Source organism: Notechis scutatus, chromosome 6 (assembly GCF_049901735.1).
Source record: "Notechis scutatus isolate UNSWTSFEM ecotype Mainland chromosome 6, rNotScu1.2, whole genome shotgun sequence".
Lineage (NCBI taxonomy): Eukaryota > Metazoa > Chordata > Lepidosauria > Squamata > Elapidae > Notechis > Notechis scutatus.
Genome location: NC_142014.1, coordinates 58,575,904 through 58,601,069, shown reverse-complemented (window position 1 = coordinate 58,601,069; position 25,166 = coordinate 58,575,904). Strand labels below are relative to the sequence as shown.

At 38.1% G+C, this 25,166-nt stretch overlaps 1 long non-coding RNA gene across 1 annotated transcript; it reads left to right on the top strand.

The window, feature by feature from the left end:
* The first annotated feature begins 12,566 nt into the window (after positions 1-12,566).
* On the top strand, positions 12,567-24,805 carry LOC113432797 (uncharacterized). Its single transcript, XR_015750132.1, has 6 exons — positions 12,567-12,574; positions 12,728-12,752; positions 17,608-17,680; positions 19,405-19,481; positions 22,870-22,964; positions 24,061-24,805. It is a non-coding gene; the product is annotated as an uncharacterized LOC113432797 (long non-coding RNA).
* The last annotated feature ends 361 nt before the right edge of the window (positions 24,806-25,166 follow it).

The window sequence follows — 25,166 nt, the reverse complement described above, 5'->3', positions numbered from 1 at the left end:
ATACATATAAGAGAAATAAAAGAAAAATAAAAAGAATAGGACAGGGACGGTAGGCATGTTGGTGCGCTTATGCACACCCCCTATAGACCTCTTAGGAAAGGGGTGAGGTCAATAGTAGACAGTCTTAAGGTTAAAGTTTTTGGGGTTTGGGGAAGAAACCACAGAGTCAGATAGAGTATTCCAGACATTTACTACTCTGTTACTAAAGTTGTATTTCCTGCAATCATGTTTAGTACGGTTTACCTTGAGTTTGTATCTATTGTGTGCTCTTGTATTGTTATGGTTGAAGCTGAAGTATTCGTTGACAGATAGGACATTGCAATGTATAATTTTATATACTATACTTAGATCGGACCGAAGGCAGTGTAGTTCTAGGTTTTCTAGGTCTAGAATTTCAAGTCTGGTGGCATAAGGTATTCTGCAACGAGTAGAGGCGTGGAGAACTCTTCTTGTGAAATATTTCTGGACTTTCTCAACTGTGTTAATATCAGATACATAATGCGGGTTCCAGACTGATGAGCTGTATTCAAGTATTAGTCTAGCAAATGTTTTGTATGCTCTCGTTAGTAGTGTGATATTACCAGAGAAAAAGCTACATAGGATTAGGTTAACAACTCTTAATGCTTTTTTAGCTATGTAGTTACAGTGGGCTCTAGCACTTAAATCATTAGAGATGAGAACTCCAAGGTCCTTGACAGAGTTTGGTTCCAAATTTCAACTCTTAGCTATAGCAAATCCATTAACAACATCTCTAATCCAGGTGTCAACACAAAATCCAGAGTCCCATTAATTAACAAATATCATAAAATCACAGGGCAGGAAGGGTTCTTAGAGTTCTTCTAGTTGAACCCACTGCTCAAGGCAGTCACCTTATGCCAGTCAAATGATTGTCCAATCTATTTTTGAAAATCTCCAGTGATGGAGTACCCCAAAACCTTAGGAAGCAAGCTATCATTGATCCGTTGCTCTCACTATCAGAAAATTTCTCCTTACTTCTAGATTAGATCTCTCTTTAACAAGCTTCCACCTATTATTTCTTTTTCTAGCCTCTACTGCCTTAAAGAATAAGTCAGTCCCCTTTTCTTTGTATCAGCCCCTCAAGTACTTGAAGACAGCTGTCATGTCCGCTCAATCCTTCTCTTTCATAGGGTAAATACATCTAGTTCCTTCAACTGTTCTCATATGATTTAACCTCCAGATTCTCTTATCATCTTTGTTGCTCTTTTTTGCACACTTTCCAGGATCTCAGCATTTTTTAATGAGTAATTAACATTTGTGCCCAGAAGTGGGCACAATATTCCAAATGTGGCTTCACCAACACTGTGTAAAGCAATACAATCACTTCTAGTTATCTCAACACTATCCCCATGTTGATGTAGTCTAGGATTGCATTGGCTGCTTTGGCAGATGCAGCACACTGCTGGCTCATACTTAAGTGGTGGACCACTAAGATACCTAGATTCCTCTCACAGTATCTCAACTCTTTAACTATAAACAAAGACAAATTTAGAAGGCATGAAGTGGTCTCAGTATTATAATGTGAACAAAAGACTAAACTTTAACATGGCAAAGAGAGATAATGAAATGTTGAATTTAAAAAGAATGGATGATTGTCTCATTACGTATTTATTTATTTATTGATTTGATTTGCCAATTGTTTACAAGATAATAAGTATAAGTGTATACATAGTTGTGAATACATGAAATGGGTACATATAAGAAAAATAAAAGAAGAATAAGAGAAACAATAGGACAGGGCACGGTAGGCCACGTTGGTGCGCTTATGCACGCCCCCTACAGACCTCTTAGGAAAGGGGTGAGGTCAATAGTAGACAGTCTAAGGTTAAAGTTTTTGGGGTTTGGGGAAGAAACTACAGAGTCGGGTAGAGTATTCCAGACATTGACCACTCTATTGCTGAAGTAGTATTTCCTGCAATCAAGTTTGGTGCGGTTTAATCAGATTAATCAGATTCAATGGCTTGTTCAATAACTATGGTTATATCATGAATTACAATGAATGATGAGTGAACCTAGCCAATGTTCATTACTCAGACTGCTATCTATCTGACAGTAAATCCCATTAAACACAAAGCATGCATAGCTTGCAGAGTTTCACTATTCAAAAGTATATTTAAGAAATAATATTAATACATCAGATCAAATGTTACCTGCTCTGTGATTTTGTTTCTAACTGCAACTCACTTTCTTCTGCATCACTCAGAAACAACAGCTGAAGCTGTCACTTTCTCTTGTTCTCATCTTTTCCTCTGCCTACTCAAAATTATGCATAGTGGAGTTTGCACACATACCAATGGCACCAAAATAACAATATATACTTCACAGAGTCAGCAGTAGCCATCACTGTATACTTATGTCACAATGTCTGATATAAATGTATAACTAATGGCATTTGCCTGATGACATCACACCTACATTGTCCTTTTCCCCTCTGTAACTACTCAGTATTTTGCAAGAAATTGATTGCCAAGTACAAACGTTTTGAGATATTATATTAACTGAGAAACAAGTAGATTTCCCAATACTCAAGGGAGGAGGGGGGATATAAATTAATATAAAATGAAGTAAATAGATGTATACATAAATATGCTGTTATGTTATCTTATCAAAATATATATTTCTGGGGAATTTTTCAATGAAAGCTAATCATGGTTTATTAAAACTGGTCTTACAGCATATATACTGCACCAAAGTCTCTTCAAACTCTATTGACTTTGAACTGTTTCGTAGAAATTATTCCAGAAAGACACAAAGAAATTTATTTATTTGCACATTCACACACAGATACTAAAAATCCAAAAAAGAATGATGGATAAAAGATGGCTCCATCTAAAGTAGAACCAATGATTGCGGCCAAGAACAGAGAGCCAACCAGTCAATCGGCTCCTTCAACCTCTGGATAAAGAGAAGATGTGAGATCACCCAAGCTGCATTTTGTATGGTTGCTTTTCACAAGGACACTGTAAAGCAATGGTCTTCGGACCAGGAGCTGAGGTAATGCTCCATGGTTGCTTCAGCCACAATAATTTAGAACAGTTTAGTTAAAAGATATAAAAACATGAAAATATCCACAGTACCTGTGTCCAACCACTCCCTCCACATATATTTCTGTATACCTGATTCGATAAGATGTCTATTAGGAAGCCTGGGTGTAGTGGTTTCGAAACCCAGGAACAGCCTTCCTCGCTGGAATAATTCTTAGGCATGAAAGCCAGTTAGGTGGCTTCTCAGTCCAGCCCACTCCCAGAGTAGCTGTTGCAAAGAAAATAAGAAGCATACATAATGATGATGAGGGGTGTAAAATAAATAGATAAATAAAAAATGGCAAATTTCAAAGGCAGTGTAACACTGAATAGTTGTTAACAGAGGATTGCAAGGAAAGAAAGCAATAATCTTCATTGATGGCCATGCTAGTGGGCTTCCCTATGAATCAGCTGGTCCAATACGGCGCCTCATTCCTTCTCCATTCGAAACCCCGCTCATGTCTGCTAGGCCAGTAGGAAAACATCATTAAAAGATGAAGGCAACGCTGATTGGCTTCTGTTGTTGCCAAGACGACAGATCGAGAGAAAAGAGAGGTGGTCCCCTCGGCGCGGATTCTTCTCTCGCTCGTCCAGCGACTTCTGCTACCATCTCCTCGTCTTTCCCCCCACCTCACTCCCGTCGCCGCAGCAGCACGAAGCGAATCGTTTTGTCATTCCAGGCTGTTTCGGGAGGGGTGGAGTGGAGTCATCCTCGGGGGCTTCACTCGAAGCGCGCCCCAGCGAGGGAACCGGCCGGAGTTGCCAGCGATGGGCTGTGGGAACTCAGCCAGCGCTGGCAGCAAAGGTGAGCGCGGAATAACGCGGTGCCGGAAAGGCGCACGCAAAACAGGAGCGGGAGGGAAAGCTGGAAGACCCCGGAGTGGGGTGGGGTGGGGTGGGGGCAAGGACAGGAGGAGTCGCGGGTCATGAAATAGAGTCGAGGGAAAGGGATAAAAAAAGAAAAGGGAAAAAAAAAAAAACGATTGGAGGAGGAAGCTGTTCTAGAAGCTGCTGTTTTTCTTTTGCGCCTGGCGAGGAGAAGGAAGAGCGCGCGCGCGCACTTCTAGAACTGAAAAGAAAGTTCTTTAGCAGCTTTGGAGAGGCAAAAAGAAACTTGGGGAGAGGTATAGCAAAAGAACTGGGGGCCTTCTTGGTCAGATAACATTTGCCGGCAAGAACGCCCCAGTTTTTTTTGTTTTGTTTTTTGTTTTGCTATACCTCCCCATTCCCAAATCCAGGAAAATCCTCAAAGTTATTTTGGGGAGGTATAACAAAAGAACAGGGGCGTACTTTGTCAGATAACATTTGCCGGTAGAGTGACTGATCTATAAAATAGGGTTAGCTGCTTTTGCAAATCATCATCATCATCATCATCATCAATCATCACACCTCTTTTGGCCAGAAAATGATGAACAACAAGAATCAAATTAGACTTAACGTGGTTTTCCTGTCACATGCCTTTTATTTAAATTTCCCAGCTAGAATTCCTTAAGTCAATAATTCTCAGCCTTTCTTTCACCACGGATGGGCACCCTGGATGGAATACCTTTTGTGGCACAGACTTAACTTAAGATTTAAATCATAACTTTTCTTCAACCTTCGTGGACTCCCTGGGATACCATTGCAGCCCCCCAGGGGTCTGTGGACCACAGCTTGAGAACCACTGCCTTAAGCTTTACCCAGTAGTGATATTCAACCAGTGGTGGGATTCAAATAATTTAACAACCAGTTCTCTGCCCTAATGATTTCTTCTAACAACCAGTTCACCAAACTATTCAGAAACTTAACAACCAGTTCTCCCGGAGTGGTGCGAATTGCCTGAATCCCACCACTGGTAGTAACCACTTTGTTTGTTATATTTGAAATTGTGGGAAGAAATATCCATCTGGTTCAGTTCCGGACCAGGAGAAAGGCAATGGAAACATGGAGGCTGATTGGAAATATGGTTTAATGATGGAGCAGAACCATATGGGTTCAGGGTAGCTGACCATATGAAGTTGAGAGTGAGGATTTTTTTATACCTTCTCTTGGGCTTTGAACTTGAGCTTCCTGTTCCTGTGCAAGAACATGTATTCTATTGGCTGTTGTCAGATTCCCAGGGGTCATATACAAATCCTAGGAGTTTGTCTGAGCTAAGTTGGGTTGAAGTTTGGGCTGATGCAATGAAGGGGCTTGCTGGGCAATTCCTATTGTGGCCCTACCTTTGTTCAGATTTTACTGCAGGGAATATTGAATTACCAAATCTGCATTTCTGAAAGCTGGCCTCAGCTTAGTATCTGCTTGAGGGCAGGGAGCTGGGGCTCTGAGTTTCTGTCTCTCTTAAGATTTTTATTTCTCTTTTAGGGGAAACATTTTATTCTGACTTTTTAAATATTTCTCAAAATATTTCATTCTTCTAGGAGAGTGCTGGGTGCTAATTTCCTACAAAATGTAAAAGGGCAGGGTAGAAGTAGCTGACCATTCCTTCATGAATGTTTTAACAGCCTATAGGTAGTCCTTGGCTTAACAACCATTACTTAGTGACCATTTAAAGTTACAACGGCACAGAAAAAAAGGTGACTCATGTCTTCTATTTCACGCTTAACGATTGTTGCAGCATCCCCATGGGTCATATGATCAAAATTCAGATGCCTGGCAACTGGTTCATATTTATGACGGTTGCAATGTCCTGGAGTTATGTGTCCAGCTTTTGAGACTTTCTAACAAGCAAAGTTCATGGGGACTCCAGATTAATTTACCAAGTGTGTTACTAATTTAACAACTGCAGTGATTCACTTAAACAATTGTGGCGATAAAGATCATAAAATAGGGTGAAACTCATTTAACAACTGTCTCACTTAGCAACAGAGATTTTGGGCACAATTGTGGTCATAAGTCAAGGACTACTACCACAGTTTTGTCCTTGAGGGTACTTTAGTTTATGTCCATAATGGTGTTGGTTTAAATCTAGGGGCAATTAAGCTCCGGGATGTGTGGCTTAAACCAAAAATGTCACCAGTGTTTGGCACTCAAGCATCGCGTGAAGTAATTCTGAGAAACTGCAAAAGGACAACCCCAGTTTGTTGAATTATGATCTGAGGATATAAAAGGATTCATGTGTATGGTGCTATAATCAACCCAAGAACTATCCAATAACTACAGAAATTCAGTTGTTTATATGGCTAGTTATTTGTGCCTAAGACAAAGTATTCAATTATTTTAATTGCACTGTCAAGTATAGTTATCACTCTTGCTTTGTAAATGAATACAGTATGATTTCTATCCCAGTGTTGTGGCTGGCTCAGAAATAAGTCTTACCTGAAATCAGCATAGCTTATTCCTCGCAATATACTATATGTTTTTTCATCCTTGGGACTTAAGTATACAGCTTATTCAGTTAGCATAATTTGGGATTTTCATATATTACTCTAAGCTCTACTTTTTAATACTTTTAATATTCTTCATTGTATGCATTCATCTTAAAAATGTTTCCTGTACTATAATCTAAGGGAATATGTTTTAAGTTGGCATTTTAAAAAGTAATGGTGAAAATAAATATTAAGATTTTTAGTGTACTTTACACATTTAAGTTATATTCATTCCCTTCTTCCACAAAGAGACCGTTTTGAATGCATTTATTTCAGACTTCATGTGTCAATACTCAGAAGTGGTGGAGGACTATTGGATTATGAAATGTTGAGTGCAAAGTGCAATTTTAAACATATTTCCTCATGTCTACTTAGGAAGGAGAATAAGTAGAGCCCTGTGCAAAATACTCGCTACTTTTACACCCTTTAAACTTTTCCATTCTTTCTAATAGATGAAGTCATAAAACATCTGTAATTTGGGGCATTTCAAGAATCTCATTAATCAATATAATGATATTCTAAGTGCAATTATATTGCAAAGAACAATCAATTTTATGGCTCAAGGAACAAACTATTATGTTTCTTCCATGCCATTAATAGTTTGAGAAATATCTTGAACTCGATTAGACCTCCTGCTAGAAAATATTGAAGAGAAAAGACATAACTCAAAAAAAGAGATAATGGTTGTGTAATACAGGTGTTCAGATGAATACATCTATTGTTGCACACTAATGAAGCAGATTTTAGTATACTTTGAAATTAGTCTGTTTTGATGTACCTATTATAGTTTTTACTTTTTTACTTCTTCTGTTCAGTCGTGATTGATTCTCAGAGACTGGCTAGACAAGTCCATGCAGTTTTTGTGGCAAGGTTTTTCAGACATGATTTGCCATTGCCTCCTTCCTAGGGCTGAGAGAGAGTGACTGGCCCAAGGTCACCCGGGTGGCTTTGTGACCAAGGCAGGATTAGAATTCACAGTCTCCCTGTTTCTGACCTGGTGCTTTAACCATTACATTAAACTGGCTCTCATTACAGCTTTATGGACTTTTAAATGGTTTTTCTATGGATTTCCATTTGGAAAAGGATAAAGTGCATTTCTGGTGACAATCTAGGTATGATCATTTTAGAATAAACATTTTGATGACTCAGTATTTATTTATTTATTCAATTTCTATAGCCGCCCATCTCAGTCAATGAGTGAGCGGCTTACAATTTAAAGAAAAGGCGATTAAAAATGCTAAAAACATTTAAAAACAATAAAAATACTAAAGAGATTAAATGCACACAGGAACCTTGGCCACTTAGCAATACAGACAGGAAACGGGATCCTTGATGCACTCAGAATCCCAGGCAAGGGAACATAGCCAGGTTTTTAGGACCTTATGAAAGGCTAGCAGGATTGGGGTCGTTCTGATCTCCAAAGGGAGGATGTTCCATAGAGCAGAAATCACTGCAGAAAAAGCTTGTCTTCTGGTCTCCATTAGCAGGCAGGTTCTACAGCATGCTTATTATGCTTCACCTAGTTGGATGGGTAGAGAGACTCTTGGAAAAAAGCTGAGCCTTCACATACCCCAGGCTCAAGCCAGGACTTTAAGGAAACCAGTAACTTAAATTGTACCCAGAAATATACTGCTAACCAATGTAGCTCATGCAGAAGTGGTGTTACATGTTCTGTATATGTGGCACCATTTATTACGCATGCAGCCACATTCTGAATTAGCTGAAATTTCCAAATACTCTTCAGGGGCAGCCCCATGTGGAATACATTACAGAGGTCTAGCCTAGAGGTTACAAGAACATGAGTTACTGTAAGCAGAGCACAGAATAGATACTATAGATTTGTGTTACTGTATATACCAAGTCTTACCTGAATTCTCCTGTTTTGGGGAACATCTGTTTGAAAAAGTATCTTAACAGGTAAGTCTGGGTTTACCAATCAGGTGAGGTACTCACAGTGATGGCCATTCCAAAATAGACAGTGTCTTTCCAAAGCAGCCACAACTCCAAACTGTCCTCCACCGAAAAGATGAGAACCCCCATTTAAAGTGTAATGATGTGCAAACTGTAGTCATTGAACAAACCATAAGTTGCTTTAAGGCAATCAAGCACAGAATGGTATCATTGTTTGTTGCTCAATTACAATGGTATGCGAGCACAGTAAATGATTTGTTTGTAGCTTCCTGACTTCTTTCTAGCTACTGTTGCTTTTTATATAACTCATTTTAACAAGAGCAGCTGTGGGGCAGTTAAAAAAAAGTTAAAATGAGTAATCAAAATCCTGCTTCTTTTATGCACATTGCAAATGTGGCACTTGTAAGAAGTGGGTGATGCATGGTCACCATTTTGAGTTTTCTAATTACTCCTCTGAACACCTGTGTACACTAATCAATTTACAAAAGCATATGTAGCAGAGCAGGCAGAGCTGAAGGGCGGAGTTAATTGCGCTATAAGTTTGGAGTCATTGTGTTGCCACAAGAGACCATATCCCGCTCCCTATGAATTCCATTGATCTTTATCTTGTGTCAGTTTAGAATTGACTTTTAATTGACTAGATTCTTTTTTTTTTAAACAAATTTTATTAATTTCAAAGACAAACAAATCATCATCAACCATTACATATTTGAACCTTTTTCCATTATAAATTTTACAAGTCAGATAAAACCTTATTTTATACAATACAATTCTATTTTAAGCCATTTCCATATGAGCATAAAAATACCTCTTATCCAATTTCTCTTTACTTCTCTTTACTCTTATTCAATTTCACTATTATTATTTCATCTATTTCTTTCTGACGATTACCATTATTCTCATTCTGTATTTCTACAAGGTTTTATTAATACTCTCAAAAACATACAAACAAACATATAAAAAATCTTTTAGGAAAGTAACTTGGCCCCAGATACCTCTCTTTATATGGGCTTCAATTATATTCATGCTCATCTTACATATCATTACCTATTTTGTTTACCATTCTATATCTTCTATATAAACTTCTCCACACATTTCACTCTTCATAATTCTATTTTATTTAATCCATCTTAATTTAAATCATTATATTTGTATCTTTTGCCCATTCTTTATTATCCCTCTATCTCATTCCTTATAATGAAAAAAAAAAAAAAATTTCTCCTGAAATCACTAATCAGAGTATGATGCCTTTCTATCCTCCCCCTAAATTAATTAGATTAACATTTAAAATAACACCTAATACCCAATCTGATTCTGCTTGGTACATTCTATCTACTAATTTTTTTTTTAATAACAATAAAAACAGAGTAATAAATCCAAAATGATTAAATACATAGTTAAATAATAAATCTAAATATTAAATCTTATAACATTCCCATTGCCTTTCCCTTTAATATTTTATTACATTTTAAAATCAATCATTATTAAACATTTCAACATTTTAATTTCTTATTAACTCTTAAGCCATTCTAATTTTCTATTTCTAATACAGATGTTACAATACCATCTTATGTACCTTGCAAAATCTTTATTAAGGAAATTGTACTTTACCCTTTGTCCCTAAAAAAATTCCTCTTTTCCCATCTAATTTCAAAACTTTGTGGCTTTTTCTCCGCCTTTCCCCTTTCTTTCTTCCCCCACCAAATCTTCCTACCCCACCTTCTTCTAGCCTCTGCCTTGCTGGCATCCCTTCTCTGTTGTGTTCCCTTTTTCTTTTGTTTACTATCATTATATTTATTTTGCATCTTATTTTTCTCTTTTCTTAAATGTTTTTTTAGATCTTAAGTCCTTCATTTTCCTCGCTTTCTTCCTTCCTTCTTTCTTAGTTAAATTTTGGAATTCATTAAAGATGGCGTCTTCGTCTTCTTGTTGTTGTTCTTCTGCCTCCATCTGTTGTATTGTTTGTTGATAGTTAACCAGCGCCATTTCTAAAAATAGGAAGGCTTTTTCCATACCATCTTTACCGGCTGCTTTTGTTTGCTCATATTCTTCCCTCAGTTCCTCAAAAGAAAAAGCCATTATAGATCTTTTCTTTTCTTTTTCCCTCTTTCTTCTTACACCAACCAAGATATTTTAAAAAAAAGTAAAACAATCCCAAAATCCACAATCCTCAATCAATCCAAGCCAAGACAAAATTCTCCCTTTCTCTTCCAGGGGTAGTATCAGACAAAAGAAAAAGAAAGTCCAAATCTGTATTTTGAAGCCTTATTGGAGTTATATTTCTGTCTTCAAATCCTTAAGGCATCTCCTCCAACAAAATCAAACCAGATGAATATATTTTTTGTCCTCTCCCTTCCGACTTATCCCATAAAGCTAGTTTTACCTGAAAAAACAGGTTTCTCAATATCCACTTATTAATTCCGTGGGAGGGAGAATAAACTTTCCTTTCAGCACCTCAAAATTGCCGCTTATTTTCTCTTGTGGAAAGAATCATCCAAAAGCCATCATTTCCAGGAATTATATTAAATGTATCTTAGAGTCCTGGATCAACCAAGAAAACTTTCACTCTCAAAAGCTTTCTCCCTTCCTCCTGCGCATACTTGCCCAGCTGCCGGCTTCTTTGTGGCGGCCATTGCGGACCACCGCTGCACCGTCTTGGGAAAAAGGGGTTCTGCCGGCCGGGGGGGTCTGCAACACCCCAAACCCCTCTCCGGATCCCCTATCTTCAGCTACCCCTGCAGGGTAGCCTAGCTCGGACCCGTCCGGATCGGCACCAAAAGCGGCGCGGCAGGGATCGCTCAGTCGCAAATCCCTGCCGCCATGGGCCGACAAACCGGAAGTCCTTAATTGACTAGATTCTTGTGTATAAGTCACAGTAATAAATTATTTGGTGCTTTAAATGCAATGAATGCTGGTTATTTGCGCCTGACAGCATATTAACAAATAAACTAAAAATTGGCCTAAACAAGCCATGAAGGCGTGCTTATTTTCTTACCTGTAAAAGCCAATAGAATGTTTTAACCTTGATTTGTTAAATGAGCCACTGTTGTTAGCCTCACACAGTCCATTAAGTCATAAACCCCTAATTTACTCACTGGCAAAGCTGTGCAAGGCTTTGAAGGAGTGATGCAATTTCATAGTGATTTGACTGAATCACCCATATTAAGTAGTTCCATGAAGCAATGTGTCATCCTCATGGGTGAGGAAGTGGAGCAGGGATTGTAGTTTGTGCTTGGGAAAAGCCGCTGCAGCCGGGCAGAAATGCTTCCCACCCTACTTTCCTTGTGCATTCATTCATTCACTCAATACTTTACTCACAAACTTACTCACAAACAGTATTCAGCTACCTGACTATTCGAGCCACACCCTGGCATTTTCAAGGATGTGCTGATGTTCAGAGGCAGCCTCACCCCACCCAGGCCCTTAGCTTACAAAAACAAAGATTAAGACAGAGTGTGGGTAGGTGTGTAGAAAAAAGGGAGATCAGAAAATGGCAAGCAAACTGGGAAGTGGAAGCAATGTCTGGAGATTGGCAGCTATTACATGGAGGCAAGATGATTGCCAGGAGCACACTCTATGGTGGGTAGCATATCCTGGTAGGAGTCTTGCCTGGAGCTTGGCAATAACTAGAGTCATTTTGTTCTGTAGCCTGTTGTTGGAGAAGGTGTACCCTGTAAAGCATTGAATACATATCTGCTATGTTATTGTGTGTCCAGTCCTTGGGGAAAAAAACAAAATAAAACATGAAGCAAAATTGCACGTCCATTTGCTTTTCATGGCCTCACAGCTCAAGCCAGCACTTAGTAACCAGAAAAGCTTTTATACTTTATTCTGGGCATGGATAAAAGCCTCTTCTAACACTTTCAGTCAGCTACTGGAAGTACTAAAAGAGATTTGGTGCAGGTGCAGTTCTTAACGCAGAACACTTCTATGGTATTGTCTGTTTCAGGCTGAGGCTGTGAGGTATCTTAAGGGCCATCAATCTGGTTTATGAACAAAATGGGTGCATCAGTGTGATTATTTTTACCATCCTGATTATTTTTACCTTGATGTCCTAATCGTGTTTTCACTCCTGTACAAAGTTCCTGCTCCATACCCAGCTGGAACAAACAAATATTTTGCTTTGGTAGGCAATGATTTACCCGAATGATTTGCATGAATCAAATTGTGGGCAAATAAGTAGCAAGGTGAGAAAAAGTTTTGTGAATTTTGGTCTAGATGTATTCACAGGGTTTCCTGATTAAATCATCTTGAATCTAACAAAAGAAAGTGGAGGTAGAAAACATGAGGGAGATTTACAGAACATTGAAAGTCACAGTTCTTGGGTTCATTTTAGGCTTCCCATAAATACTGTTGGTCAGATATATGGAGGGCAAAGGGTAACTTTTAAGTTCACAAACAAGTTTTCACACTTTTTTTTCATTCCAGGTACTACAGCAACATCCAAAGTAATGTAAGTATATATTTTAATACATTTTTTTTCTATTTTGTGTTATGTTTTCCAAGTATTACAGAATACATAACAAGGTCAAGATAGCTTCTAAGTAGTTTGAGCAGATTGTCAATTGGATCACATTAAGTGCTACTTTGTTTAGCCACAGTTTATTGAGCAAAAAAGGCTGTTCGGCAGTGCACCCTTAAGGCACAAAGCCAGTTGGGTGACGTTGGCCAGTCACACTCCTATGAGGGAGGCAATGGTAAACTACTTCTGAAAAAAAACTTGTCAAGAAAACTGCAAGGGCAAGTTCAGGTAATCACCAGAATCAGAAACTGATTTGAAGGCACTAAAAACAAACTATAATTACCATGTTTGTAAAACTTAGTATGCCAAATGGCACAGCACATTACAAAACCATGTTGCATGGCTTAGCATGTTAGCATGTATATACCAGTACTACTACAAACTCCTCCTAACTTGAAATGGGTGTTGCTTATTGATAGTTTAGACCAGGAGTGTCCAACCTTAGCAACTTTAAGATCTGTAGTCCACAAGTCTTAATATCTGCCAAGGTTGGACACCCCTGACATAAGATGTTTTAGGAATCTAGTCTTTATTTGTTCATGCCAACCATAATGTGATTTTTTGTTTTTGTCTTAGTGTGATCTATGAACCCAGGTTTTGTGTTATATAAGTCATCGTTTAATATGTTGTGTTAACCCAATCAGTTGTGGCTTATTTAGCAAACCAGTCTCATAATGAACAAATAATAATAACTGCACACTTTCTCTTAAGATTGTCTTATTGGTAGAACAGGTATTACAATAATTGGATGATGATGAAGCAATGGGTTTTGTTTAGTTGGGGACAATTAGTCAGAAATGAAATTACAAAGCTTGTGAATCCAATTATAATAGTAGTCATAAGTGCCTTAGAAATATCATTTTCAGAATATCTATGTGAAGCCAAGGGAAAATGCAAAGTGCTCAAGTATCATATCTAAGAATTTATGACCATTTTGTAGCCAGAAGCTAATCAGAGCTGCTCAGCCAATGACAATTCAATAGGTAAGGATTTCTCAAGAAAAAATGTAGTGAAGGAGATGTCACTGAGGAATCCGTTGTTGTTGTTGTTGTTGTTGTTGTTGTTGTTAAAGACTTATGTATCTGAGCTTATAGAGTGGAAGGGTAACTTTCTCCTCTTGAAACCTTCTGAGCTTTTGCACTCTGGCCGCAGATAATATCTTGGTGTAACTAGTTGGTAGGTACTGCTATCCCCTATCTATCCTTGACAGGGTGCATCACCTGATATCCTCCCCTTAACCCTGGTTTAAGAATGAGAGAGTGCTCCCATAACTTGAATTGCTGTGTTTATTGAAAATATAAACATGGAAAAATGAAATACTTTACATGCTATAAATTCTTAGATGTATGGTTTAGAATCAGGTAACTAGCAGTCCAGCCCTTCTCCTCCTCCTTGAGAGACAGAATAATCTCAGCAGAAATAAACAAAGTCAATCTTTATTTGGAATGGAGGAAAGATAAAATTTGAAAACTGTTTGCTGCCCAGAGCTCCATGGATTAGGGTTCCATGGATTAAGGCAGGGGTCCCCAACCACCGGTCCGCGGACCGGCACCGGTCGGAACAACTCCTACCGGTCCGCGGCTTGCTGGCGCCGCCATCTTTTTCATGAAAAAGTGCTTCCGGTGAGCTTTTCCGGGTGAAAGCTCACCGGAAGCACGCTTTCATCAAAAAGATGGCGCGCCAGCGCCGTGAGCTTTTCCGGGTGAAAGCTCACCGGAAGCATGTTTTCATCAAAAAGATGGCGGCGCAGCACCGTGAGCTTTTCCAGGTAGAAAGCCATTTCTACCCGGAAAAGCTCATCGAGGCATGCGCCATTTTTGATGAAAACGCATGCTCCCGGTGAGGTCACCAGAAGCACTTTTTCATCAAAAAGATGGCGGCGCCCAGCTGATGCCATTGCAGCACCGGGCGCCCAGCTGATGCCGGTACCGGGTCGCAAGGCCAAAAGGTTAGATCACTGGATTAAGGTATTTATTTTTCTAATAAAATAAATATACTGTATAAAGAAATAATTTTTAAACTTTGCATATTAAAATCAAAAAAGTATTGGTTACAATTATATATTAAAAAACCCACAGACTTTTGGGACATTTTAAAAGAGAATTGTGAAAATAAACACAATTCAGTATTTCAGTAGACCACAAGATGGCACTGGTATGTTATGATATTGGACATAGCTTGAGGTGGAAGTCAAAACAGAGGAGCTTAAGGATTCCTGTAGAGATAATTGGTCAGAAAATAAAAAATAAAAACAAACTTAATATACAGTAGGTCTTATCTAATATATAATATAGGACCCTTAAAATAAATACCATCCCTGTTCAAATTGTTTCTTGGAAACTCCATTTTAATCAGAGGCTGGAAATAATTCAGCTTTTTGTCCTTTTTTCTCAGCACACACCTGCTTGCTCCCTTCCACAAAAGTTCCATCTTTTTTAAGTAAAAAAAAAAAAACTATCATAAATCTCATAAATCCAGGAAAAAAGTTAGAAATTAGGCCACTTTCTCTCTGTACCTATATGATACAACTCAGCTTTCCTTGGTGAATGTTAATTGAAATTCTGATGCCAATTGGCTGTTGGCTGGCTGTCAGTGAATATGGGGTAGGATTTGCGACTTGTTATTTATTACAAGTTAAAATTCCTTGCCCTCTTAAATAAACGTTGACAACCTCATAAATCAAATAAACTGACATTATAAGGTTTTAAATTTGGGATGCAAAAATCCAGATGACCACTAAAATGATGCCAAGAAATACAGAAAACTCTGTATTTTAAGATATATTATTCTACTAATTTGCTAAGTGCTTTGAATCAGACTGTTTATAAAAAGAACTTTTTTCATGGTTTCTTTAAATATAGTGTTTATTCAATATATGTTGTAGTCAAGGTGCCGTATGATTACTATCATGTTTTTGCAAAGTAATTTCTTCCATGATTTTTTGTTTTGCAAATTCTTATTGTTTCCTAGTTTTAGTTTATTTCTTTTTACCAGGCAGAGTAAAAAGAAATTGGCATCCCCAATTTCTTTGCAGCATTAATTTTGTCTAAAATGGTCACATGCGATGCATTTAAGTGATATGAAATGTTTTATTTTCTTTGTTTTTTCTTTTCTTTAATCATTCCATAGTACCACAGTAGAAACATTTTTGCTGTTTTCTCCAAAATAAACAAGCTTTATCCTAACTCTGAAATTTCACACTTTGCTTCATTATTGTTACTATTGGTTGCATTTACTTTCTGCTATTTTGTGCTTGGGAGGCTGCAGTTTAGAACAGTACTGTTAGAGCAGTGTTTTTCAAACTTGGCCATTCTAAAATGTGTGGATATCAACTTCCAGAATTCCCCAGGCAACATGGAGAATTCTGGGAGTGGAAGTCCAGACATCTTGCTGAGGTTGCAAAACACTGTTAGACGAATATCACTGTTAGACATATTTTAAAATTTCTAATATAAATTTACACATTCCAACTGTCTCTCTTTATTGTGGAATTTCCCATCTTCTTGCTCTTGATAAAAGGAGATGCTCATTCCAACTCTTTTTATTGACTTTCTGTGAGTATTCTGTCTTATGATTCACTTGCTGAATATAAAGACAGATAGAATAACTCTACAAATTATTCCATACAAAGTTTCTTTTATTGGATTATATTAGGCATCCTCAAGGTGACTCACAGTTATGTCAAGATGCATCTAATGTCCAATTCTTTGCATAGTTGAAATCGTAGTGTAAATTATATTAATCTCTCTATCCCATAGTCGTAGAGGCAGGGGGTAGAGCTGCTACCACGAGGCTGTGTTCAGGCAAGAGAGAGGGAACCTCCCCTAACCCAACAAGAGTCAATTTAGTGACCAATCAGGATTACAGATGTGACCACATGACATGGACTACATTTCCCAGGATACCTTAACTACGTTTACCATGATGCATTCCCTTAAGGGGACAGCTCACAATTCCTAACTAACTAGCCCAAATCCCATTAACTCTAAACTGTCTGGACAGCACAGTGAGGTAAATCAAGGAAGCTGCCTTGGTTGCGAATTGGCACAGAGCAGTGCTAAGACTCCAGAGTGTAGAAAATTGTACTATCTCATGATCTCCATGCTCTAGATGTAGAAATAGTAAAATGCTATGTAGTGGAAGAAAGAAACGAGACAATAGACAGAAGAGAAGATGAAGACATTGTAGGAAGCAATAGGAGTTAGTGAGATAGACTAGAGAAGGCCCTTTTAGATAACGTCTCTGCTATTTTATTGGAGCCTGGACTGATTAACACTGAATTCTCAAGAAGCTTCCCATTTACTGTTGCTTTCCTGAACCTACTTGATACGAGTAGATGTTCAGCTGCTTCTTGACAGAGGAGGAAATAGTAGGTAGAACTGGTGGGCCTTAAGATACTGCACCCCACCGGTCTTGAGTTTGACACCCCTGCTCTGCAGGATCTAGATCTCTGTTTCAAATGGTAGTGTTCATGTGTACTTTCCTGAAGAGAAGTATAGATATAGGAGAGTTGGGACCTGGTCCAAGTTGGACTTTTAAACACTACTTTCAAACTATTCAAATGTATTAACTTTTAAATTCAAAACTTAAATTGTAAAATATTTTAATCTTATAATGCTTTTTAATTTGCAACGCTCTAACTTTAAATGGCTATCATAAAATGTTGAGATGACTTTTGGTATCAGATGCACGATATATCTTTATTTTACAGTATTGTTTACAGTATACAAATGGATTAAATAAAATAAGCACTCTTCCTTGTTTCTTTCTGTTAATTGCAGAGCAGATGAATCGGTGTCAGAAGATGACAAAAGGAGGTGTGTTGACAAGGAACTGGACTGAAATTGCATGGATCAAAAGTAGGCTGCTATGTCATAAGAACGAAGTCAAGAAAATTATTCAAAATGTGTTTTATAAACCCCAATCCAACAGCTTCATATTTGTTTGTCCAATAGGAGCTCAGATTTTAACTAAGAAAACCTGTCACTTTATCGTCTTGTAGTCTGTCCCTGGGAAATAGCTTCATTATAGCTTCATAATGATATTAAGTTTATTACAGGAATGCTCCACGCATGGTGTCTGTGTGCCCAGATTATCAAAGTCAGTGGCATTGCGGATATTGGCATCCAAATATAGTTAAATGCTTGTTTCAAATATTTAGGCTGATTCAGATAATAAGGTACCAGATCTGGATTGAAAAAATATAGGTGACCACTGTTTTGTTGAATTTTTGCAATGTAGCTCTAGTAACCCTGTCACAAAAGTGTGATCATTTTCATCAAAGTAATATCGGGTTTAAAATTTATATTATGTGGTTCAGCCAGATATCCGTGTCATTTTATATAAGGAATAAAACAACATGGACTGATATAAAGAACAAAATATTGAAAGGTATGCAAGGTTATTCAATTAAATTTACTGAGACAGAAAGTATTACATACAGGTAGTCTTATGCTGACATATTACAGCATAGAGATTGTAATCACCACAGATTAAGAAATCTGCTTTTTTAATGAAGTATTTTAATTTTTCTTGTAAACCAATAAACATAATGCAGGCAGCCTTTGACTTATGACTGGTTTAACTATATTTGGATGCCAATATCCGAAATGCTACTGATTTCTCATATGAATGTATTACAAAGAAACATACTTTGCTGCAATGGATCAACCAATTTATGACATGGATTCAAAGTTCTGACAGCTGTTATCGCCCTGCAATCACATGATCAGACTAGGTACTTGACAATGGGCTGCATTTATGCCACTTGTAGCATCCCATGGTTATGTGATTGCATTTTACAACTTTAGTTCACTATTTTCTCCCCAAAAGTCCTCTTCTGGATGGATCAGAGATAAGATGCAGAAGTCTTCAACAATTTTGTATTGTGAACATGGCAGGAAAATGTTAGGAGAGATAAATTGCAACAATTAATAAAATTGTTGCAAAGACTTTGGCGGGGGGAGGGGAGTCACAATGCCCCTCCATTTTGTTTCTATGCAACTGACTTCAAGCTGGGTGCATTAGTATGTTTCTTTGTAATACATTCATATGAGAAGTTATGTAAATCTGAACATATGAATGCATAAATGTGGTTTATTACCCATATATATATATGTGTCTATGTGTGGCTGAGAGTAAATGTGTGGAGTTATCCCATTCATTTTAGCCTGTTCACTTTTTGTGGGGAAAATGCAAAAATGCTCTAAAATGGAGTCTCCCAAATACTAGCCTCATAGTTGCTGTAGATTGCATTATGTATGTGACGTACTTTGACTAATTAGAAATCTTAACCAGACACACACCTGGTGCCTCTTGCTTAAATATCCCTCACAATAAGTATATCCCAAGTGCCCCTCCAAAGGTTACCATTGGGTTATAATTTTTAATGTATCCGTAATACTTAAAGAGTAGGATGAGTAATGGGCAGAATAATTTTATCCTGTCCAAATTCCACTTTTGAGAAAGCAGTTATACTAAATAATGTAACACATGGTCCAAGAAAGATTAAACATTTTGCCATGCGTAAGGTTATACTTTTACTGTGGCACCCAGTCATGACTTTCTTGTCTTTTTCATTAAGAGATTATGGAGGTGTTTATGTTGGCTTACCAGCTGCAGAAGCCAAGATTTCCAGCCAGACAAAAACAGCACCTAAAGGTATTTTTTTAACCATTGTTTTCCAGTACTTCCAGTTTCTAACATTTATCATTATACTTACACTTTATCATTTGAAACTTTAAAATGTTTTCAGATTAAATGGCAGCCACTCCATGAAGTTTAGGCAGAGCAAGATAGCCATAGCCATAGCACTTAGACTTACATGCGACTTTATAGTGCTCTACAACCCTCTCTAAGTGGTTTACAGCAGTGGTCCCCAACCTTTTTTGTACCAGGGACCAGTTTCAAGCAGAAACACTTTTTCAAGGACCGGGGGGAGATTCTATTTTCCATTCCCAAAACTTTATGTTTACCCTACAACTAGCATTAAAGACACCTGACTGCAGTCTCTCTAGTTCTAGGTCTTGCCCAGCTGTGTAGCTACAAAATTTCATGCAAAACAGGAATTGAATGAGGAGCATTTAGTCAGTGTGTTTTCCCTAGGAAGCTCCTGTAGTCCTTGTTTAGGGATCATTCAGAGCTACGATGGACCTCTAACATCCAGCCCAGGAAGAAACTGCTTCAAAGAAGCCGGGGCTTTTCCTGTCGCCGCGCCTCCTCCGAGCGCCCGTTCACCCCCACCCGCCCGCCCACGCGCGGTTCAATCCAGTGCTCCGTTCTGCCTGCCTGCCTGCCTGCCTTGCTTTCTGGTTGTTTGGGAGCAGCTTCGGCTGAGAATAATAACTATTCGCCTCTTTTTATCAGCCGAAGCTTCTCTGAATCAACCAGAAACGAAGGCAGGCAGGCAGGCAGGCAGAACGGAGCACTGGATTGAACCGCGTGGGTGGGCGGGGTGGGGGTGAACGGGCGCTCGGAGGAGCTGCGGCGACAGGAAAAGCCACCACCCCCGGCTTTTTGAAGCAGTTTCTTCCTGGGCTGGTGGAGGAGCGAGAGAGTGACTGAGAGAGGAACGAGGCGGGAGGAAACCGAAGCCGCTGAGCCGGAGAGCAGGACAGGCTTTGGTTGCTTCCTCCCTCCCCTTCTTTCATTTGTGTCCTTGATCCCTGATCCCAGCAGCATTCACCGAAGGCGAAGAAAGCCGCCATTTTTTTTATTTTCTTTGCGGCCCGGTACAGAGTGCTCCACGGACCGGTACCGGTCCGCGGACCGGTGGTTGGGGACCCCTGGTTTACAGAATCAGCACATTGCCCAAAACAATCTGGATCCTCATTTTACTGCCCACGGAAAGAAGGAAGGAGAGCTGAATCAACCTTGAGCTGGTCTGTATTGAACTTCTGGCAGTCGGCAGAATTAGCCTGCAGTACTCTATTCTAACCATTGCACCACTACGGCTCTCTAGAGATGCAAACAGTCAAGTTAATTTCCACTATATTCACTATGCTAAGTGAGGGAAATCACCTTTAGAGTTATAAGCCATAGTCATCAGGTTGTTAGTCTGTGATTTTAAATCTTTCTTGACAAAACAGGCCATAGATTGAGAGCCCTGAGTGAGCCCATATGATCTGATAGCAAGAATCACCTTGACCTCCTCAAAATATAGGAGTTCTGAAAGTATTGCTCTGAACATGAAACCAATCTTCAGTCTGACATCTTCGGCATAGGCTGAGCATCTGTCTCATTAGAATTTGATATTTCCTATCAGTTAGGGCTATCAATACAATGAAATTTGAAAGCAGTAAAGGCCTGCTGTAATTTGTTTGAAGTTATCTTTACCTGGTATCAGATTTACATTGTGTTGATTTTCACTTTACCAAATCATGAAGTGATTTAGGGACTTTGTTGATTCATCTGCAAAGCTTAAATTTAGAATTGAAATCAATTCTAGTAGCATCCCTAGGTGATTCAGCTCAAGTGTCTCTATGGATCTGAAAATATATATATTTAGATTAGACATGCCTTGAAATGTTTCAAGGCTTTAAAATATTAATTAAGAAACTTGGAATGTTTAATACTTTATAAGCCACTCAGACCTTTTACCAAGCTTTTTAAAAGCTTAGTGCCATTTAGAAATAAATGCAATGAACTTTTATAAAAATTATTCCAGAGCCATACTTCTAAGAGTTTCTGATATTAACCTCTCATTTCCCAAGGAGGAACAGTATATAAAAAACATAAAAACAAAAATTGTTTGTGATGCTTCTCTGGCATGTCAATTTGTAGAATCAACCTTAACAAATGGGGACATATAATATATAATATGATATAAGCATATCAGTGGTGGGATTCAAATTTTTTTACTACCGGTTCTGTGGGCATGGCTTGGTGGGTGTGACAGGTGAAGGAAACTGTAAAATCCCCATTCTCTCCCCACCCCACTAACCTGCTTTCCAGCTCCTTTCTCCTGTGCAGGGCAACAAAAGAAGACCCAGCTGATCAGTTGGGACTTGGGAGTCAGAGAATAGATGGGGGTGGGGCCAGTCAGAGGTGGTATTCCAAACTACTCAAAATTTCCGCTACCGGTTCTCCAGAACTGGTCAGAACCTGCTGAATACCACCTCTGGTGCATATTGTGTCTCCTATATCCAGGTTCTGAAGTAATGGGCTGATAGAAGATAATGGAGACAGAAAAGGGAAGGGAAGGAAAATAATTACTCCTCAACAAAATGGAATGCTTGTACAAAAATGGCATCCAAATTAATCTAAATTGAGCTATTATCTGCTTGTCCCAAGCCAAAATCATACATATAGTGCAGAAACCACTCACACAAAAACACACAAGTACACGTAAGAGAACTGAATATGGATAAAAATAGAAAGAGAGAAAATCCTGTTTAGCTGTTACAGAAAAGGGTCGAATTCATAATGCAAAGCATCATTTTCAAGTTAATATTCAAGGGGAACCACCCATTTCAGCAATGAAGAAATGCAGGCCTTTGCTCTTTCTGTCTAATCCTTTGATCTTCCACCTATATTCATAAGATATACTTTCCATATACCCTCATCTAACTATAGGTCAGATGTAAGGATGACGAACTGTTTCCCTGCTCTATTGGATTGCTGTATCCAATTCTTGTAGTTTAGAAATTCTTACAATGTGGGAGAGAGCTGATGTCTTTTGACAGGATGAGGCTAAATGGGTTGGGTGGTTTGCAGATCTTTCCCATATCACAAGACATATTCTTTAGAAAAGAAGGTATTTTTAAGTTTTCAAGTTTGAAGAGATGAAGTAATCCAGTGCTGACTCTATGTTAGTTTCTCTGTTCAAACTACGGTGAAGTCAGATAATTTTAGGACTTCATTGTCATATAAAGAGAAGACTTTTTTAAACTGTAAAATGTCTTAGGTTATGTCAAAATATGGTAAATCAACCCTGCTGAATTTTAAGAACTTCCTGAGTGCATCCCTAAATAACTAGCTTACAGTCATGTCCACATAGCATCCTTGCCAGTAATCACCTTTCTACCAGTCTGATTTCTTTCCAAAATAGGAACCTGACCAGAGGGAACAATCTGCAAAACAGACTTTTGGAAGACAAGTGCTAAGGGAGAGTCAGTCCATCATTTTATGAGCTTGGAACAGATGGTACGTTGCTAATGTATGTACATATTTTTTTGCTTGTGCATACAACTCCTCTGTAGATTCTTTGATGGCAAATCTCGATAAATCAAGAAATGTCTTCTTAATTTTAGTTTCCTGTTAGCACCCAGATCTGGAAATCACTTACCAGCTTTGAAGCAAGCTTCTGTCTTAAATCATTACTTCAGGTTTCAGGGAAATGCCATGTTGGATTTCTCTATTTATATATTCTAAGCAAGCCTTTTTAAAGAGCATTACTCGGTTTCTTTCTGAAAAATCGCCTTCTTATAAACAGAAAGTTGGGACTGGCAAGCATTCAGAATGTTATCCACTCTAAAGGGATCAGTCCAGGAAACATTCCTTCACCTTGCATGAGGTTACCATGAGGTTCTGTGGCTTATTTCAGTTTCATTTGTACAGGTATTTCTTGACTTACAATAATTCATTTAGTGACTATTTAAATTTACAAGGGCACTGAAACAAGTGACTTATGACCATTTTTCAGACTTATGACCATTGCAGCATCCTCATGCTCACGTGATCAAAATTCAGACTCAGGGATTCTGACTCATATCGTTGCAGTGTTCTGAGGTCATGTGATCACCTGTTGCAATCGTTTGACAAGCAAAGTCATTGGGGAAGCCTGATTCACATAACAATTGTGTGAACCACTTAACACCAGCAGTGGTTCACTTAACAACTGTGACAAGAAAGTTCCTAAAATAGGGCAAAATTCACTTAACAAATGTCTCATTTAGCAACAGAAATTTTGGGCTCAGTTATGGTCATAAGCCAAGGATTACCTATAATGGACCTATACCTGATTATTAGCTGATTAATTTTATATCTATTTATTTAACTATTATTTGCCATATTTTTCAGCAATAGAGATTCTGGTTAATAGAAGTAATCCAAGAAATAAGAACTGTAACGCTGTTTCCAATATGCAGCTTCCTGATAGTAGTACAATGAGTGTTTGCTTAATCACTTCATATCTGAGGATGATTCTCCTCCTTTCTTCTTCTTGTCATAGAACGTATTTTAACATTCTGAAAGTACTATACTATTTATTATGTATATGGCATTTTTTTCTCTTAATCAGTTATCTGCAAAGATCACTCGTTGCCAAGTGAATTATCCCATCACGTAGAAACGCGAAAGCTTGAAAGAGCTGCAACTGTGAATCAAGTGGAGTTCTGAAATGAAATGAAATGAAATGGATGAAGAATCAAATCTTATGGACAATTTTGATGCCATTTAATGCTGCATTAATTAGATGATATAGGGCAATTCTGCCCAAGAATGCATGCTGCTCGTTGTTAACACTTTGAATAACACTTTGTTTCCTGTATTTTTGATAGCTTTTTTAACTAAAAAAACCAACCCATTTCTATTGTTCACTCAAATGCTCCTAAGCTGATGCTACAATACATTACTGATTTACTTAAGAATAATAAGGTTATTTGAATGATATATTCAAACAGTAGCTTTTGGAATTTAGACAAAGGGTTCCAAAAGACATTGTCAGATCCCTTTGATTATTGGTTGCTTTTATATTGACTGTGAACCTCTTGCTAAGAGGTTACTAAAAATAGATTGTAATTTTTCAATGTTTTGTACTGTTTTTTTCGTCTTTCATTTAATCACTCATTCCTGTTAACATTAAAAGAAATAGCTGCTTTCTCTGAAATGCTTGCGTTGCATAATGCTTATGTTTCTCATAAGATTTTAGAAAATGTAATGATAGGTATGGCAGATACCACAGCGAAACAAATGCAGCTTGTTCTGTTGTGCTTGCAAAGACATTCCAGGAAAGCCCATTGAAATAAATATTGCCTTGGAGTTGACTTGTCCCCCGGCGCAGTTGTTTTTATTGCTATAATGTTTACTTTTCATTATCCGAAATTTTAAATCGTCAAACTGTAAGTTGAGGACTTCCTATAGAGATGCTATAGTATATTTTAGGATTATTCCCCCTCCCACCAAATATTTTAGTAAATATGTATATCGAGGGGGAGAATTTGTCTCATTTCAGTTTTGCTTTTAGCAATGCAATGATAAATTTAATTTTAGCTTCTGGGAGCTACTACAGTTTGAGATTATATTTGAAATATTTCGTCTGAAATGTCATCTGTAATGGAACTCTAAATAATTCAATTTGCTGCTAATTTCAAGGGCCATTTTGATTTTTCCAGCAAATGAAAATCT